This window comes from Pseudorca crassidens, chromosome 8 (genome assembly GCF_039906515.1).
Source record: "Pseudorca crassidens isolate mPseCra1 chromosome 8, mPseCra1.hap1, whole genome shotgun sequence".
Lineage (NCBI taxonomy): Eukaryota > Metazoa > Chordata > Mammalia > Artiodactyla > Delphinidae > Pseudorca > Pseudorca crassidens.
Genome location: NC_090303.1, coordinates 36202902 through 36216584, shown reverse-complemented (window position 1 = coordinate 36216584; position 13683 = coordinate 36202902). Strand labels below are relative to the sequence as shown.

Genomic DNA, 13683 nt, shown 5'->3' with positions numbered 1-13683 from the left:
TAGATGTGACATTAAAGAGTTTAACATTAAAGAGTTTAGACTGAACTGGACGTTTTACTATCTAAAGATAAGAGTGTTCCTATAGCTGAAAGTGATCTGAAAAGCTTTGGAGTATATCAGATAAAAACTAAAGAAAGGTTAGTGCTGGGAGAGGAATAATGCCATTTCCTTTCTATACCATTCCTAATTTAACCCTAATATATGGGTGTATTAGTTTTCTATTGCTGCTGTAACACATTACCACAAATTTATTGGCTTAAGACAGCAGTAATTTATTATTTTCAGTCCTAGAGGTCAGAAGAACTCTACAGGTCTCACTGCAGCCCTGCTAACACCTTGATTTTAGCCCAGTGAGGCCTGTATACTTCTCCAGCTTAATCAGGTTTTGGCTGAATTCATTTCCATTTGGTTGTGGAGACCATGTGGTCCCCACTTGCTAACTAGCTATCAGCTGGGGGCTGCTGTCAGCTTCTACAGGGCTCTCTCCATTCTTTGCACATAGCCCCTATGTGTCAAAGCCAGCAAGAGGGCCTAGAACCCTTCTCAATCTGTCATTTTTGTGAACTTTTTCTATCATTGCAACTCTCTCTAACCCTTTAAGAATGCATATAATTTGAACAGGACCATCTATATAATGCTGAGTACCTTTTCCATCTCAAAGTCTGTCACGGTCATCGTATGTGCAGTCATATCTTTTGTCATTGAAGGTAATATTCACAGATTCTGGAATATAGGAGGTAGACATTTTGGGGTGACTTATGTCTTCCACAAACAGTTACTCAAAGTTCAAAGTAGATTCCTTCTTTAATGTTCTCACTGTATATGGCTGTAAGCTATTTAGTAATCACTTGAGATTTTTCAAAAATAGATAAGTTTATTTTTTAATCAATGTATAGTGTACATTGAATTGAGTGTACAGATTTTCAGGTGTATGAAGTTGCTTGACAAATGTCTATACCTGACTGCCACCACAAATTATCTGATATTTAAATCACCCCAGAAAGTTTGCTCATGCCCTTTGGTCATTTTCCCGCTCAGGCAAACACTGATCTGATTTTTCTGATAGTTACCTAATTTTTCCTATTATGGAACTTTATATCCGTGGCAGTATATAGTATGTAGAAATTTCTGTGTGGCTTCTTTCACTTAATATAGTGTTTTTGAGATACATCCATTCTATTGCATGCATCATTTAGCTTATTAACTTTTATTGCTTAGCAATATTCTATTTTTATTTAACTTTTATTTTCTTTAAGATACAAACAATATAATTTCCCCTTAGTTTAAAAATTAAAGTTTCTACACTCTTAAAAAAAACTAGTGATAATTTTAAATGGTAGGAGCTATTAACTCCCAATTTGGTAATTGCTGACTTACCTCATTAAAAGTTAATCTGCCAAATTGTAAATTAATTTTTTTATTGAGGTATAGTTGATGTACAATATTATATAAGTTTCAGGTGTACAACATAGTGAGTCACAATTTTTTAAGGTTATATTCCATTTATAGTTATTATAAAATATTGGCTATATTCCCTGTGTTGTACTATATATCCTTGTAGCTTATTTATTTTGTACATAGTAGTTTGTACCTCTTAATCCCCTACTCCTATCTTGTCCCTCTCTCCTTCCCTCTCCCCACTGGTAACTGCTAATTTGTCCTCTCTTTCTATGTGTCTGCTTCTTTTTGTTATATTCACTAGTTTGTTGTATTTTTTAGATTTCCCATACAAGTGAAATCTAAACATACAGTGAAAACATACAGTATTTGTCTTTCTCTGTATGACTTATTTCACTTAGCCCAATACCCTCCAAGTCCATGTATGTTGCTGCAAATGGCATAATTTCATTTTTTATGGCTGAGTAATTTTCCTGTGTGTGTGTGTGTGTGTGTGTGTGTTTATTCCACATTTTCTTTTTCCATTCATCTGTTGCTGGACACTAAGGTTGCTTCCATATCTTGGCAATTGTAAATAATGCTGCTATGAACATATGAACATTGGGGTGCCTATACTTTTTCAAATTAGTGTTTTCATTTTTTCAGATATATACCCAGGAGTGAAGTTGCTGGGTCATATGGTAGTTCTATTTTTAGGTTTTTGAGAAACTTCCATACCATTTTCCATAGAGGTTGCACCAATTTATGTTCCCATCAATAGTGTACGAGGCGAGGGTTCCCTTTTCTTCACATCCTCACCAACATTTCTTATTTGTGGTCTTTTTGATGATAGCCATTCTGACAGGTGTGAGGTGATATCTCATTGTAGTTTTAATTTGCATTTCTCTTATGATTAATAAGCAGTATTCTGTTTTATGAATATTACGCAATTTGTTAATTCATTCCAGTTTGGGACTATTATGAATAAAACTGCAATGCAGATATTTTTCAGTCTCTTTCTAGGCCTATGTTTTTATTTCTCATTGTTAAATGCCTAGGACAGAAATAATTGTTATAAGGTAAGTGTATGTGTAGCTTTATAAGAAAATGTTAAACTGTTCTCCGAAGTAATTACTATTTTATCTATAGAATCTGTAGTTTTGTCATCGCTCTCATTCCTGAGAGTGGAAATTTGTGTCCTTTCTTTTTTTCTGATCAGCATGGCTAGAAGTTTATCAATTTTATTGATTTTCTCAAAGAGCCAGCCTTTGGTTTCATTCATATTCTTTATTTTCTATTTCACTGATTTGACCTTTATTATTTCCTTTTTTCTGCTTTTCTTTTTCTAGTTTTTTAAGGTGGAAGCTGAGTTCACAGACTTGAGACTTTTCTTTTTTTCCCAGTATAGACATTTAGTGCTAGAAATTCCTTTGTTATTACTTTAATAAAAATTGTATATATTTAAGGTATACTACATGATGATTTGATATACATATACACAGTGAAATGATTTTTACAGTCCATACAGTTAAGCTAATTAACATATTGATTTGGGGTTTTTTTTTTTAATGGTGAAAGCACTTGAAATGTACTTTCTAAGCAAGTTTCCAGTATTCAGAACAGTATTATTAACTATCTTAAATTTCTTTTTAAATACTACTTCAGCCGCATACTATACATTTTGGCACGTTGTGTTTTCATTTTCATTATGTTCAAAATATCTTCTAATTTCCCATTTGACTACTTCTTTGACATATGAATTATTTGGAAGTGTGTTTCTTAGTGAATGACTCTTTGGGGACTTTTCCAGATATCTTTCTCTAATTGATGTGTGATTGAATTCTATTGGAGCCAGAAAATATACTTTTTATGACTTGAATCATTTTATATTTATTGAGACTCATAACAGTGTAGTTCTCTGTATCTTCCCCTTAACTCTGCATTATTTTATCATATATTTTACTTTTACACATATTAGATATCTCCACAGTAAATTAGCATTATTTTTGCTTTAATAGTTGACAGTTTTTAAACAAATTTAAAGTGTGTGTGTTTATGTGTGTGTGTGAGAGAGAGAGAGAGAGAGAGGGAGAGAAAGGGAGAGAAAGAGAATATGGTCAACATATATGATATAAAGATAACTTATAAAATGTCTTTTATATTTGACCACATATTTAATATTTCTGGTGTTCTGTATTCATTTGGGCAGATCCAGGCTTCCATCTGGTATCATTTCCTTTCAGGCTGAAGAATTTCCTTCAACATTCCTTGTATTGCAGTTCTGCTGGCAACTGATTCACTCATCTTTTGTTTATAAGAAAATGTTTTTCTTTTCCTTTAATCTTTGAATGATAATATCATTTGATATAAAATTCTGTGTTGACAGTTATGTCACACTTTAAAGATACCCTTCTGGTATTTTTTCTCTTTCTTGATAATGAGAAATCAGTTGTCATTCTTATCATTGACCTCTATAATTTAATGATGTAATGCATCTTTTTTTCTCTCTGTCTTCAAGACTTTTATTTACCTTTGTTTTTTAGTAGTTTTGTGATTACATATAGACTTCTCTGTTTTTATCCTGGATGGAGTTCACTGAGCTTCCTGTATTAGCTCTTTTTGATAAAATTTGGAGAACTTTTAGTTAGTATTTCTTAAAATATTGTATTCTACCACGTTCTCTATATCCTCTGTTTCTTAGAGTCCTATTATATATTTACTTGATCAGTTCACACTGTCCCACTGGATATTGAGGGTCTGTTCATTTTCTTCAGTCTTTTTTCCTTCTCTTTATGTCTCTTTGGCTAATTTCTCTTGACCTATTTTTAAGTTCATTGTCCTTGTTTTCTGTTGTGTCTAAGCTGCCACTAATCCCATTCAAATACTTCTTCATTTCCCATTTAGTTCTTTTCCACAGCTTCGAGATCTCTTTTGAAATTCTCTTCTTTACCATTATATCTCTCTTCATCATCTTTTCCCATAGATTCTTTAATATATCTATCATAATATTTTAAAATCTTTTTTTTGAAATTCTAATTTATGAGTCACTTGTGAGTATGTTTCTATTACCATATTTTTTACTTGATTATAAGTCTTGTTAGTTTGCTTCTTTGTATGTCTTGTGATATTTGATTATATGCTAGGCATTGTGTTTAAAATCCAGTAGAGGCTACACAGGGCTCGTTTCTCTGGAGTTTAATTCTTTTAAAAATTTATTTGTGTCCAAAGCTCTTCAGTGGCAAAGAAGAGCATTTTTTTTTTGGTTTATTCACTGATTTATTTTTACTTTTTCAGGACTGAAGTTTTACACATCCTTTTTCTTTCTAATCAGATGTGGACCTCCAAAACAAATATATTTTTGAGAGGATGTTGAAATTCTTTCCTGTTGCCAATTTTCTCTCTCACACTCATAAAGGACAAATGCAGATGATTAGGATGGGATCATATTGACTTATTTCTCCATTTGGTTTTTCAACATTAATGAAGGAAAGGACAGATATGTTACTGATATATTCTCTGTACATCCACTGAAAATGGCTATCTAAACATCACAGAAAGGGAGAAACCTTGGCAGTTAAACGTTTACTCTTGTGGAAAACTGCCTTGTTCTTGACCTTCTCACCTCCTGTTACAACAAGCACTCCAACTTTTTCTGAAATTAGCCAACTTTGGACTCATTTATACCTCTGAATAATGACAAACATAGAAATAGTTAAAAGCTCTTAGATTAAGTAAAAGGTGAGCATACCTATTACTCATATTCTTTGCTCAGGAACCAAGACTTGTTGCCTAGTTGGCCTACCTGTAGTGTTCCCACTGCACAGTTTGCTTCTTTCTAGGCTTTTATTCTGCCTATCTGCTTTTCTGATGGATAATATTTCAATTTCTAGTTTGCAGTTTTAACTGCTTGCCCCATGGTAATTGAATCTGCCTATTTCCAGTCTTTCCATCTGGTTCTTGGTTTTGGACTGTCCAGATTTCATTACTTGTATGTGGTTTAGCTCATACTGACTAAAAATTGCTACATATTCCTTCAGACTCTATCTACATCTCTCTCCCCTCTAAACTGTGCTGAGCTCTTCTCTATCCCTGACACTAACTTTATAATTTTAGTCAAAGTCCTGATGATATTTTAAAAATAACTTAGATGGGAAAGAAAACTTCCTGAAGTAAATTCCAGTCTCACATTTAGCATTTGCTTGCAAGGTTTTTTACTGCTGTATATTCATCTCAGTATTTAAAGTATAGAACAAATAATATGTAAGGGAAAAAAAATCTTCCAACTAATTTATGTTTGTTTTTTATCTTTAATAATATTAAATTTGATACCTGCTGGTTTATGTATAATGCAGATGTTTCCTTTTTTGTTTCAATCTCTGCAAAAGACATTGTTTGGCTTTTTGATACCAGTGTTCAAATCACACGTATCATACATACTTGGTGAACATAAGTGTTTCACACCTTTGTAATTTTATATGGCAGTAAATTTCATACACACACACAGACACACACACACACACACACACACACACACACACATGAACTTATAAAATGAAAAGTCTGGTCAATTGAGTTGGTGTTCTTGGTACATAATGCTATATAATTTAATTTCTTTGCTTGAAATTTTGATTCAGTTGCGTAGTTTTGACTGAAATGACCAATTTACTTGTTGGTAACTATTCTTGTTATAGTGTATGGCCATGGAGAATTAGAATTTAATACAAGAAGAAAATTTACAGTTAGAGGAAGAATAATATGGCCAAAGTTAAAAATCGTCTATGTAAAGAACCTAGACATTTTAATAATAGTTATTAAGTGTACATTGCTACTCTAAAATTTTTGAAGCTCATATATATAATTGAATAAATGTATGTTTACACCAAAAGATACCAGGAATATTAGATCCGCTGTTGATTGAATGCGAATCTGCTGTAGTAAGATGTGAGTATAATGATAAAAGTGGTATTATCATGGGGCATTTGTTGATACAGTCTTTGTCCTCCAGTGTTATCTGTGCTCAGGTCTTGGTCATTACTATTATCTTACTATTATTATAATATCATACTGTTTTAATTACTATTATTATAATGTCATAATATTATTTTGTGCTATTATCTTCTTGGAAGGCTGTGATCATCTGTCTTAAAATTTTTTTCCCCAGTTCTTAAAAACAAACGTTCTTTTGCCCTAATTCTATTTTTTTTCAGAAATTTTTCATACTGAGGTTCTATTTACATGATGAAAAAAATACCTGTTATTTTGTTTTTGTTTTTGGTCACTGTGGTCCAAAAACCAGTCATGTTTCAAAAAGTTCAGGGAATTGAATTGTTGGGTCTTGTATGAACTGAAACCACTGATTGATAAACTAAACAAATTGCTTTTAGTAGGTTATTATTGCCTTACCAAGACCCACATCCTGATGATTCCCACTCCCCAACAAAAACTTCTTCATAGTGGATCCACTGTTATTATTTTCATATGGGGCTCAACTTAAATTATGTGTAATATAAGCACCATCAAATGCCCTGTCTCCTTTCCACCAGGAGACTGGTTTTTCATGAATGTATTTATTCCTGTCTATAGCCACATCTTTGCCAGGCTCAAGGCTGTAGGCATTATGGGCCACAGATGCCAGGCTTCCTCAGAACTGTTTTCCAGTGCTGTCATCAAGCTCCTTCCTTCAGGGAACAGGGCTGGCAGCTGTGCATATGCTTTGGGGTCTACCATTCAGTTAAACTGCCAATGCTAGGCTCCTGTTTTCCTGGCTCCCTTGAGTTCACTCAAAGAAACAAAATGGTATTCCCATATGTCCCTTATTGTTTTCTTGGCAAATCTCCCTACCTCCTTTAACCTCCCAGATTCTAGTATGTAAGAGACAAACTTTCTTTGTCAAACTTGCTTCCCTCAGACACTGTAGACTATAATAGCATTGATTCTAAAGCAAACTGTCTTTTTAGAAAGTCTTTTTTGAGGCTGAAGTTGACTAGTTTTAAGGACTATAATAGTGTATTCCAAAAATATGCATCCCGGTGAACTGCAGTTAAAGGCAACCCAAAATGATTTACTAATTTGAATGTCAAATTTTAGAGTTGGTTCAGTTATCATTAGGAGGTACCCATTAACTGAGAGTTCAGACATTTTGCCATATAGTGTTTTATCCTCATATTCCTGTTAAATTCCTTCTATTCAAAAAGAATCACAACACTAGATTTCTAATTTTTATATAGAGAATTAATAATAAAAGTATTATACAGTACTTATTAGAGACTTGTGAAATTAAGCAGAAGTGGATAAAGTGTAGCATTTGTTAGTAATACGTCCCTAGGATGATATAATTTGATCCCCTCTCTCTTTCTGATAAAGACAGACAGGGTATGGCAAACCAACTATTTATGACATTTAATAGACAATTTTTTTTTACTTCTAAATAAGATTTTATTCCAAGAACTTAAAGCTGGGAAGGGGAAATATTCTACTTTCACACTATTGTTGCCATACTATAAATCACGTGGAACTATTTCATTGCAGATAATTAGTGTAGCTGAAGAAAAAGACCTCAGAATACACCAAAGATTCACAGTTGCTATTCAGTAGCAACTTTGAATGGGACCTGGTATAATGCATGTTAAACAAATGATGAGCTGTATCATATCCCTGTCAGTCAGCTCAAGATTGCAGGTTATTTAACAGCTCATTAACAACATTGCTGTCCCTGAGCTGGTCCTGAAAAGTGGACTCTGAGCCAATTGTTGCATAAGTTCCTACAAGGTAAACAGAAGTGGGGGAAGCAAGGCAGGAGAGTGATTATCTGTTTTTCCTTTCTCTGCTCTTAAGTTGGTTTCTGATCTTCTAAATCCCCACATCCATTACCAGAGAGTGATAGGCAGGGAAGGTAGTATTAATTCAACTTTCATGTATGACCTTCACCTAAAATTTTAACATTCAGTGATATCAACAAAGACACTGTGAACAATTTCCATTGAACAATTTTCAGTTTCTTTAGCCTAAAGAAATGGACTCTCATACAACAATGTTGAGTGTAACCAGCACCATTTTGGATGAGGAAGCCGAGTTGAGTCAAGTTCAAATGAACCATCATAATTGACCCCCAAGGTGCTAGGGAATTCTGATGGATGCTTTTGCCTTATTCAGCTCCACCTAACAGGGGGCAGGGGGTGGGAGATAAGGAATCGTTATAAATGAAGTGCTTACTATAGCAAGATGAGCAGTATTATTTATGTTTTAATTCCCTGTTACAACAGATAGCATTAGCCACCTCCCTCTGCCAAAACAAAAGAACAGCAACAAACAAAACAACAACTGAAACCCCCAAACATATACAACAGACAACACAAATACTTCAAGTAATGATTTTTTAGTAACAAAGTTTTAGTATAATAGGAGAACTTAGGATCTTCTATCCAGTTAAATCTTTTAAAAGCATTATATCTTTACCATGTTTCTGATTTCGTGATCTTTGTGCAACTTAATATAAAGAACCAGAAGTTTCTTACTATACATAATTTTATTAAATGTGTGAAACCAGCTAATGCATGCTTATTTTCATTACTCGTTTGATCTGTCATCAGGCAAAAGACTTGAACACTTGGCAGACACATTTATTGAGAAGTTAGGAAGGGCACTTTCAGGCAAATTGATTTGTTAGGAGATAAATTATGCTATCCTAGTATTGTCATGTAAATTGCAGATTCTAGCTGCTTTCAGCTCTTCATTTTACTAGAGCCAAATAGCTTATGCTCTGATATATTTGATAATTATAGTTATTTTTATCTACTTTGATATTCAAAACTATCTCCAACTATTCTTAAAAAAAATCAGCCTACATATAGGTAAAGAAATATTTCTTAAAGTCAGTTTCAAAATTGATAATGCAGCAGTATAAATCTGGGATAGCTGGGATTTTGGTTTCCAGTGAAATATTTCAAGCACATAAACCATTGCATATGAATTTCCAATTCAGCAAATGTATTGGAAGTAATAATTCAACCATCACAGAGTTTTTCCATGCTCTGCTTGGTTTTGATACATATTATTTCACTGAGGATTGATACTTCAGTACATTTAGAAATACTTTGGTGGTAATACTTAGGCATTGGGAGGTAATTACTGAGTTCCAAATTAGTAATGCACTTAAAGAGAAATTTTAAAAATAGAATCGCAATCAACTGGTCTGACATGCTCAATTAGTCTTTGGATAGTAGGCAGTTATATTATACATGAAACATTTTTCTCAGCAGGACAGGTTTCTTTGATTTTGTTCCCAAAATAGAGTTACATTTGAAATATTGAGTAAAAATACAATATTTGATCAACTACTTCTAACAAAGAAACACAATCATCTCATCTCTTGTCAGTTTATGAATATCACAGAGTACACATTCTGTACTCTGCTTTGCAGTTATGCTTTTATAAAGAATATAAGTCAAAACTAGTAAGTGGCTAACGGGACTACTGGGTATTACAGGTAGTATTAGTTTAAGCTCTGGTTCATAGCTTAATATCTTTGGAAGTGTATAAATAATCTTTGCTTTCTCTTTTGGATTGGCTAATTCCGCTATACAACAAGTTATTAACTTTCTACTTCATTCTTATCAGTGGTGATTAGGCCCTCATTTTCCATGATTGCTGAAACCTAAATTACTCTATATAGGATGGAATTAGTAATGGTTCTTACTATCCATTGAATATCTGCTAGGCCATGGGGTTGTCAGAGAAATAAAAATATATATTTCTGCTGTCCATCTTATTAAATGCAACAAGTAAAATGATCAGATTATTTTGTACTTCGCAGATTTTCAGTTCCCATCATTTCCATGGGAATGAACTGTGCTATGTAGAGGAATTTGAACTTTGGTCACGCTGAGTAGAAAAAAAAAAAAAGAACCTTTAAAACGGTTCTAGTGGTTTGCTTACTGCCGGCCCTTTACCTGCCTGGGGAAGGTTTCACTGTGCATGTAAGGAATACACAAATAAGTTTGACATTTTAAGAAATTTGAACAGAAAGTACAGATTACATCTGCTACGAAAATAGACTAGTTGTTTTTTGCGGTAGGCCGGCCTCTCATTGCTGTGGCCTCTCCCATTGTGGAGCACAGGCTCTGGACGTGCAGGCTCAGCGGCCATGGCTCACGGACCCAGCCGCTCCACAGCATGTGGGATCTTCCTGGACAGGGGCACGAACCCGCGTCCCCTGCATCAGCAGGCGGACTCTCAACCACTGCACCACCAGGGAAGCCCAATAGACTAGTTTTAAATGATTGGATTCCTTTCCATCTCCTTCAAATCCATTTTACATATAGACAGTGTCATCGATTCCCTTTCCTGGATGTCACATGGCTATCTATGGTGAGCAAATAGTCTCCTGCATATCCCCATAGGATAACACCAGAGAACACATTCTTCTTTAACGAAAGGGAAGCATCGGCAACACTCATCTAAACAACAACAAAATAGGGATGTGAGCACACTCAGTATTTGAAATGTTAATTGTTAGTGTTAGTGATGTTCAGACACTGCCAAAGCTCTATGATTAGTCGTGTTCATGACTGAAGAGAATGTAAAACTTGAAAAGACATTTTAAAAATTAGATTCTTAAGGTAAAAATTACATCACCATTAAATTGTTATAAATCCACAGAAAAGTGCTTTGGCATGCGTTTTCTTAGATTAACTGCTTGGTCTGCGTAATTTTGAGTAAAATATAGAGCAAATAATTTTTTCATTGAGTAAAGTAGAAAAATATCCACAATTGTATGGAATAATACGGTATTTGTAGGTTTTACTACTATACTCTGAGATGCTCACAAAATAAAAGAGATTAAGAACATCATACACACTCCAAATTGTCAGAAAACAGAATATTTCTTCAAAACATGAAAATGGCTATCTATATTATTAGCATTAGGTGAGAAAATAATAAACCGAGCCTCTGAATCCTTTGTTATGTACAGATTTTCTCATAGTTATACTTTGTGATTATTGTTATATTATATTGTTATAATCTATAAGTTATACTTATAGATTATTGAGGTCTTGGAAAATACAGTTTATTATTTAAAAGCCTCATTGAAAATACTGAAAAATATTCACTGAAGATATATGTTCTTTATTTTACTGGAATATAAAAAAATCAACTATTGAAATATAGTTGATTTACAATGTTGCGTTAGTTTCAGCTGTACAACAGAGTGAATCAGTTATACATATACATATATCCATTTTTATTTTTTTACATTCTTTTCCTGTATAGGTCATTACAGAGTATTGAGTAGAGTTCCCTGTGTTATACAGTAGGTCTTTATTAGTTATCTCTTTTATATATAGCAGTGTGTATGTATCAATCCCAATCCCCCAGTTTATCCCTCCCCCTTTCCACCCTGGTAACAGTTTTGTTTTCTACATTTGTGACTTTGTTTCTGTCTTATAAATAAGTTCATTAGTATCATTTTTTAAATTAGATTCCACATATGAGTGATATATAGTATCTGTCTTTGTCTGACTTACTTCACTCAGTATGTTGATTTCTAGGTCCATCCATGTTGCTTCAAATGGCATTATTTTGTTCTTTTTTATGGCTGTGTAATATTCCATTATATATATATGTACCACATCTTCTTTATCCTTTCATCTGTCACTGGGCATTTAGGGTGGCTCCATGTCCTGGCTATTGTAAATAATGCTGCAATGAACATTGGGGTGCATGTATTTTTTCCAATTATGGTTTTCTCCAGATATATACCCAAGAGTGGGATTGCTGGATCATATTATAGTCCTATATTTACTTTTTTAAGCAACCTCCATACTGTTCTTCATAATGGTTGTGCCAATTTACATTCCCACCAACAGTGTAGGAGAGTTCCCTTTTCTCCACATCCTCTCCAGCATTTATTGTTTGCAGATTTTTTGATGATGGCCATTCTGACTGGTGTGAGGTGATACCTCATTGTAGTTTTGATTTGCATTTCTCTAATAATTATCAGTATTGAGCATCTGTTAATGTGCTTTTTGACCATCTGTATGTCTTCTCTGGAGAAATATCTATGTAGATCTTCCAGTCATTTTTTGATTGGGTTGTTTGGTTTTTTTGATATTGAGTTGCATGAGCTGTTTGTATGTTTTGGAGATTAATCCCTTGTCGGTCGCTTCATTTGCAAATATTTTCTCCCATTTTGAGGGTTGTCTTTTCGTTTTGTTTATGGTTTCCTTTGTTGTGCTTTTAAGTTTCATTAGGTCCCATTTGTTTATTGTTGTTTTTATTTTTATTACTCTAGGGTGTGGGTCAAAAAAGATCTTGCTATGATTTATGTGAGTGTTCTGCTTATGTTCTCCTCTAAGAGTTTTATAGTATCTGATCTTACACTTAGGTGTTTAATCCATTTTGAGTTTATTTCTGTATATGCTGTTAGAGAGTGTTCTAATTTCATTTGTTTACATGTAGCTGTCCAGTTTTCCCAGCACCACTTATTGAAGAGACTGTCTTTTCTCCATTATATTTTTGCCTCTTTTGTCATAGATTAGGTGACCATAGGTGCGTGGGTTTATTTCTGTACATTTTATCCTGTTCCATTGATCTATATTTCTGTTTTTGTGCCAGTACCATACTGTTTTGATGACTGTAGCTTTGCAGTATAATCTTCAGTCAGGAAGCCTGATTCCTCCAGCTCCATTTTTCTTTCTCAAGATTGCTTTGGCTATTTGGGATCTTTTGTGTTTCATACAAATTGTAGAATATTTGTTCTAATTCTGTGAAAAATGCCATTGGTAATTTGATTGGGATTGCATTGAATCTATAGATTGCTTTGGGTAGAATAGTCATTTGACAATACTGATTCTTTCAATCTAAGATTATGGTGTATCTCTCCATCTTTTTGTGTCCTCTTTGATTTCTTTCATCAGCATTGTATACTTTTCTGAATACAGGTATTTTGCCTCCTTAGGTAGGTTTATTCCTAGGCATTTTATTCTTTTTGATATGATGGTAAATGGTATTATTTCCTCAATTTCTTTCTGATCTTTCATTGTTAGTGTATAGGAATACAAGAGATTTCTGTGTGTTAATTTTGTATCCTGAAACTTTACCAAATTCATTGATGAGCTCTTAGTAGTTTTCTGGTAGCATCTTTAGGATTTTCTATGTATAGTATCATGTCATCTGCAAACAGTGACAGTTTTACTTCTTTTCCAATTTGGATTCCTTTTATTTCTTTTCTTTCTCTGATTGCCGTAACTAGAACTTCCAAAACTATGTTGAATAATAGTGGCAAGAATGGACATCCTTGTCTTGTTG

General features: G+C 33.7%; 1 protein-coding gene across 1 annotated transcript in view; it reads left to right on the top strand.

The window, feature by feature from the left end:
• HDAC9 (histone deacetylase 9) overlaps positions 1–13683 on the top strand; it is a 581469-nt gene that overhangs the window by 342670 nt on the left and 225116 nt on the right. The window lies entirely within an intron of this gene.